At 35.7% G+C, this 7,574-nt stretch overlaps 1 protein-coding gene across 2 annotated transcripts in view; it reads right to left on the bottom strand.

Moving 5' to 3' along the window:
* Window positions 1–7,574, bottom strand: part of VSIG4 (V-set and immunoglobulin domain containing 4) — a 27,385-nt gene that overhangs the window by 13,777 nt on the left and 6,034 nt on the right. The gene's annotated exons all lie outside the window — the stretch shown is intronic.

Genomic DNA, 7,574 nt, shown 5'->3' with positions numbered 1-7,574 from the left:
GGCTTGGGAACTACTATGGCAGCAGGGATGTTGAAGGGTTTGAGGAAGAGAAAAGGCTCAGTTTTGAACATGTCAGTTTAAGATGCATATTTTTAGCTCTGCTGGTGTTGCTCAGTGGTTGAGCATTGAACTATGAACCAGGTGGTCATAGTTCAATTCCTGGTGAGGGCATATGCCTGGGTTGCATGCTTGATCCCCAGTAGGAGGCATGCAGGAAGCAGAATTAATGATATAGCCAGTTGATGATTCTCTCTCATCATTGATGTTTCCATCTCTTCTTCTTCCTTCCTCTCTGGTATCAATAAAAATATATTTTAAAAAAGAATTTTATATTTATCAAAACTACCTTCAAAACCAAAGAAGAAATTAAAGCATATTAAGATAAACAATAACTGGGAGAGTTTAATGCCACCAGATCTGCTTTATGAAAAATTTTAAAGGAAATTATTCAGGCTGAAATGAAAGGGTACTAGATAGTTACTTGAATCAAAATGAAGAAATAAAGCACTAGTAAAGGTAACTATTCAGTACAAAGAAATTATAAATGTATTTTTGTTTGTAACATTTTTTCTACCTTCTTTAAAACACAACTACAGAAACCAATAATTATAAGTCTATGCTGATGTGATTACAATGTATAAAGATAAAATTTGTTACAATAACAGCATAAGAAGAGGAAGAATATAGCTACATAGACACACAAATTTTATAGACTATGGAAATGAAATTGGTATAATCCAAACTAGATTATAGTAAATTAATAATTAATGGTAGTCCCTAGGGCAGCCACTAAGAAAATATCTAAAAATATATGGTAGGGGAAACAAAAAAGAAATTACTAAGTACACTAGAAAACATCTATTTAACACCAAAGACAGCAATAAAAAAATAGAGGAATAATAAAGACAAAATATAAAAATTAACTAATTTCAAAGAAATGGTACCTTATTAACAATTACATTAAATGTAAACAGATTAAACTCTTAAATTTAAAAGCAGAGATTGGGAAAATAAATACAAGAGCATAAATTACATGCCATGTATATTTAGGATTTAAAAATGAAAATGGATTGAAAATAAAGGATGGCAATAACAAGTGTTGCAGCAGTTGTGGGAAAAAAAAGGAACCCTCTTTCACTACTGTTGGTAATGTAGACTGGTACAATCACTATGGAAATCAGTCTGACAATTCCTCAAAAACTTAATAATAGAGCTACCATAAGACCCAGCAATCCAACTACTGGGCATATACCCAAAAAACTAGAAATATTTGCAAAGATATATGCACTCCTATGTTCATTGCAGCATTGTTTACAGTGGCCAAGACTGGAAATAACTAGTGCCCCATAATAGAGGACTGGATAAAGAAGATGTAGTACATATACACAATGGAATACTACACATCCATAAGAAAAAATGAAATAACGCCATTTTCAACAAAATGCTTGAGAATATTATGCTAAGTGAAATAAGTCAGTCATAAAAAGCTCATATGTGGGATATAAAACGGAAATTCGTCAACACAAACAGCAGTGTGGTGGTTGCTAGAGAGAAAGAGGTAGAGTAAGAAGAGGGTCCTAATATAAGATGACAAGAGAAGATTTGACTTTGGGTGGTGGACACATGGTGCAAACCATAACTACTGAGCAAACTAAAGGAGCAGAGAGAGAGAACAGTCAGGCCATAGTTACTATCATGTATTGAGCCTTGGCACAGAGTCAGGAGCAGGAGACAGTGCAAAAGGTTCCAGCATTCCATAGCTCATCAGTAGCAGACAAAACATTTTACAGATACAAGTACCCGACCATCATTCCTCTGTGGCCCACCCGAGAGTAAAATACTCATGAAAACACTGGGGGGGAAAAAACAAACTTTTCAGCCTAAGTGTTCTGTACTTATTGCAATTAAACCCACTGGAGATAGCAAAGACACAGAATACACAAAGCTCCCTTGCTTTCTCCCCCATCCCCCACCATTGCAGAGCAACCTGGTAGAAGCAGCTGTGTGAATTCTGACAGCGCAGGTCACTGGCAACTTCTGGCTACAAAATGGTTGCACCAGGTACTAATCCACTAAGCGGTGCCTTGAGACTTAGGTAACTAGGTTGTAAAACGGATCCCCACTTCCTCCATTTTTTCTCTCCTCCATATTATTTGTGCTCTCTTTTCTCTCCCCTAATTCTCTTTTCCCTGGTGGTCACTTATATTGGGGTTATCAGTGCCGTGAGTACATTCGTCTTTTATTCCCTTTGTGTCATGTCTTGTTGAATTGATTTTGTCCTGTTTGGTCAACATGGTAGAGAGCAAGTCACGTAACCGGACACCCAGAGAGGAGACTCCATCCATGAATGGGTCAATAACATCCCAGACCCAACTACAGAGACAGGAAGATGGCAGCCAGGAGGACAGTAGTGAGGGAGAGAGTGTGAATGAATGAGGGAACGAAAGGGGAGTGTGTGTATGTGTGCTGTGTGTGTGTGTGTGTATATGTGTGTGTGTGTGTGTGTGTGTACATGAGTGAGGGACAGTTAGATCCCACAGGAGCTGCGGGGGCTGGTGGACTGGACTCTTCTAGCTGGACAGCCTCTGCTACCAGTGCAAACAGTCCCGGGGCAGCTGGCTCTACCACAGAGGTCATGCCATCTTGAAGGGGAGAGCTACTATGACTGAGAGACCAGCTTCACCTCCACCCATATAGGCCTAACCAATGGACATAGACAACAAGGGTGTGAGGGTATGAGTGGGGGGTGGGGGATAATGTGGGAATAAGGACACATATGTAATAACTTAATCAGTAAAAAAATTTAAAAAAAGGTAAATGGAATAAATGCTCCAATGTAATGACAATGGGTAGCTAAATGGATAAGTAAAGAAGACTCACATATATGCTAGCTAGAAAAGTCTCACTTCAGATCAAAATACATACCAAACTGAAAGCAAAGAGATGAAAAGATATGTTATGCAAAATATATTTTATGGAAGCAAAAATAAAAACCAGGATAGCCGTATTTATGACACACAAAACAGATTTTAAAGCAAAAGCTATATATGAGACATAGAACAAGATTACATAATAATAAAAATTCAATCCAACAAGGGGATATAACCCTTGTAATAGTCTATGCACCTAGCACAGGGACATCTAAATGTATAAAGCAAAACTTGATGGACATAAAAGGAAAAATCAAAAGTAATTCAATCACAGTAGGGGACTTTAACACAACATTGAAATCAATGGATATATCTTCCAGAGAGAAAAACAAGGAAATGGTGGCCTTAAATGATACAGTAGAGCAGTTGAATTTAAAAGCTATTTCAAGAGAATTTAATCTTAAAATAGCAGAATATACATTCTTTTCTAGTGCACATTGAATATTTTCTAGGATAGAGCACATGTTAGGACACAAAATAAGTCTCAATAAGTATAAGAAAATTGAAATCATATCAAGCATCTTCTCTGACCACAATGGTATGAAACTTGAAATCAATTAAAAGGAAAAAACCTGAAAAGCACTCTAACTCCTGCAGGCTAACTAACATGTTACTAAACAATGAATGGATTACAGTGAGATCAATAAAGAAATAAAAAGATATTTTGATACAAATGAAGATGAAAACTCAAAAACTCAAAATCGATGGGATACAGCAACGCAATCCTAAGAGGGAAATTAATAGCAATACAGGCCACCTCAAGAAACAAGAAATATCTCTAATAAACAATCCAAACTTTCACCTAAAGGAACTAGAAAAAGAACAAACCAAATCCAGTTACTATAAGGAAGAAAATAATAAAGATCACAGCAGAAACAAATAATATAGAGTCTACAAAAACAGTACAAATGATCAATGAAAACAAGAACTGGTTCTTTGGAAAGATAAACAAGATTGATAAACCTTTAATGAAAATCATCAAGAAAAAGAACAGAGAGGACCCAAATAAATAGAACCAGAAATAAAAGAGAAGAAATAAATGACACCACATAAATACATGGAATTATAAGAAAATACTATGAACAACTATATGCAAACAAATTGAACAACCTGGAAGAAGTGAATAAATTCTTAGAAACATGCAATCTTCCAAGATTGAATCAAGAATAAATAGAAAATCTGAAAAGACTAATTACAACAAACAAAATCTAAGAAGTAATGAAAAAAACTATCAATAAATGGAAGTCTTGGACCAGTTGGTTTCACAGATGAATTTTATCAAAGATTTAAAGAACTAACACCTATTTGTCTCAATGTATTCCAAAAATTTCAAGAGGAAGGAGTGCCCCCTAACTTATTTACAAGGCCAGTATTATTGTGCTTCCAAAACCAGATAAAGACATTACAAAGAAAGAAAATTATAGGCCAATGTTCTTGATGAACATAGATTCAAAAATCTTCAACAAAATGTTCCCAAACCAAATTCAACAATACAATAAAAAGATCAACTACAATGATCAACTGGGAATTATTCCTGGTCTGCAAAAATGGTTCAATATCCACAAATCAATTACCATGATACACAACATAAAATAAATAAAGGATTAAAGTCATATGGTCATATCAATAGATGCAGGAAAAGCATTAGATAAAACCCAGCATCTATTTGTGATAAAACTCCAGCAAAATGGGAATAGAGGATCATACATCAACATAATAAAGGCTATTTATGACAAACCCACAGGTAACACCATACTCAATGGAGAAAAACTAAAAGTCTTTCCCTTAAGATTAGGAACAAGACAGAGATGTCCACTTTCATCAATCTTATTCAGCATAGTACTGGGAGGCCTACATATAGCTATCACACAAGAAGAATAAATAAAAGCCATATAAATTGGACAAAAGTAGTTAAACTGCCATTATTTATAGATGACATGATAATAGATATTAAGAACTCTAAAGATTTCACCAAAAAAGTACTGGAACTTATAAATGAATTCATAAAGTATCAAGGTACAAAATAATTATATAGAAATCGGTTGCATTTTTGTAAACCAGTAATGAATTAAAAGAAAGAGAAACTAAAAGCAATCTTATTTACAATTGCATAAAAAAGATGTAGAAAGAAATCTAAACAAGATTGTAAATTAACCCTGTATTTGAAAAGTTATAAAACATTGAAGAAAAAAACGTAAGAAACCACATACAACACAGTTAAAATGTCCATACTATCCAAGGAAATCTATAGAGTCAACACAATTCCTATCAAAACACCAATGACATTTTTCACAGAAATAACACAAATAATCCAAAAATTTACATAGAATTAATATATTCCCTGAATGGTCACACTAACCTTGATAAAGGATGACAATGTTGGAAGTATCACAATACCTAATGGTAAGCTACAGTACAAGGCTAGAGTAAAGGAAACAGCACAGCATGGTGCTGGTATAAAAACAGACACATACATCAATGAAACAGAACAGAGAGCCCAGAAATAGGTATTGATTGACCCATGCCTATATAGTCAATTAATATATGACAAAAGAGACAAGAACATACAATGGGGTAAATAGTCCATTCAATAAGTGGTGTTGGGAAAATTGAACAAATAAATGCAAAAAAAAAGAGAAACATATCCACTGACACCATATACAAAAATAAACTCAAAATGTATTAGTTAAAATGTAAGACTTGAAACCATAAAACTTCTAGAAAAAAACATAAGCAGCAATTTTTTTTTCTTATAGATCTCCTTGGTCAAAGAAAACAAAGGACAAATAAACAAACAGGGGTATATCAAACTAAAAAGTTTTACAGCAAAAGAAGCCATCAGAAAAAGGAAAAGACAACCTACTGAATAGAAGAACATATGCATAATGATACATCTGATAACTGGATAATAAGTAATTTTATTAAAAGCATATATAACTTGCCCTGACCAGTTTGGCTCAGTGGGTAGAGCATTGGCCTGCAGACTAAAAGGTCCCAAGTTCGGTTCTGGTAAAGGGCATGTACCTTGGTTGTGGGCACATCCCCAGTAGGGAGTGTGCCGGAGGCAGCCGATTGATGTTTCTCTCTCATTGATGTTTCTAACTCTTTATCCCTTTCCCTTCCTTTCTGTAAAAAAAATCAATAAATATATATATTTTTAAAAAGCATATATAACTCAATGCCAAAAAAACAAACAATCCAATTAAGAAATGGGCAAAGGACCTGAATAGACATATACACATGACAAGTAGATAAATGAAAAGATGTTTGACATCAATAGTCACCGGAGAATGCAAATTAAAATGAAGGCCCCTGACCAGCCAGTGTTGCTCAGTGGTTGAGCATCAACCTATGAACCTAGAGGTCATCAACCTATGAACCTGGTTAGGGCACATATAAGAATCAACCAATGAGCCCTAACTGGTTTGGCTCAGTGGATAGAGCATCGGCCTGAGGACTCAAGGGTCCCAGGTTCGATTCCGGTCAAGGGCATGTACCTTGGTTGCAGGCATATCCCCAGTAGGGAGTGTGAAGGAGGTAGCTGATTGATGTTTCTCTCGCATGGATGTTTCTAACTCTCTACCCCTCTCCCTTTCTCTCTGTAAAAAATCAATAAAATATATTTTTTAAAAAAGAATCAACCAATGAATGCATAAATAAGTGGGACAACAAATCAATGTTTCTCTCTCTTCCTCTCTCTTTACAAAAATAAAATTTAAAAATATTTAATGAGATATTACCTCACTCCTGTTAGAATGGCAATCATCCATAAATCAACAAACCAGAAGTGTTGTTGAGGATGTGGAGAAATGGGAACCCGCATGCACTGTTGGTGGGAATGCAGATTGGTTTAGCGGCTATGGAGAATATGGAGGTTCCTCAAAAAGTTAAAAATAGAACTGCTTTATGACCCAGCAATTCCATCTCTGGTTATATAGCCAAAGAAACCCAAAACATTAATTTGAAAGTATACATGCACCTCTATATTCACTGCAGCATTATTTGAAATAGCCAATATAAGTCAGAGAAAGACAAATACCATATGATTTCATTATATGTGGAATTTGAATAACTAAATAAATGAACAAATAATATGGAAATAGACTTATAGATACAGAGAACAGACTGATAGTTGTCAGAGCCGGGGGAAGGTTTGGTGGGCTCAGTAACAGATTAAGAAGTACTAATTGGTAGATACAAAATAGTCATGGGGATGTGAAGTACAAAATGGGGAATATAATCAATAATATTATAATAACTATGTGTGGTGCTAGGTGGACACTTGAAACATTTGCGGGATCACTTTGTGAAGTATATGATCATTTATTTAACCACTATGTTGTTTTAACACAAAATAATATTGAATGTAAAAAAAGCATGCACAAATGTCGTGCACTGGGCCATATATAAGTGGCCCAGTGCACGACATTTGTGCATGGCGAGGGGGGATATCCCTCAGCCCAGCCTGCACCCTCTCCAATCTGGCACCCTTTGAAAGATGTCCGACTGCCAATTTAAGTCCCATCCTGTGGGAAGGAGCCTAAACCGGCAGTCGGACATCCCTCTAGCAATCCCGGACCTCTGGCTCCTAACCGCTCACCTGCCTGCCTGCCTGATTGCCCCTAACTGCTTCTGCCTGCCAGC

This window comes from Myotis davidii, unplaced genomic scaffold (genome assembly GCF_000327345.1).
Source record: "Myotis davidii unplaced genomic scaffold, ASM32734v1 scaffold2383, whole genome shotgun sequence".
NCBI classification, from domain to species: domain Eukaryota; kingdom Metazoa; phylum Chordata; class Mammalia; order Chiroptera; family Vespertilionidae; genus Myotis; species Myotis davidii.
This window is presented reverse-complemented; position numbering and strand designations above follow the sequence as displayed.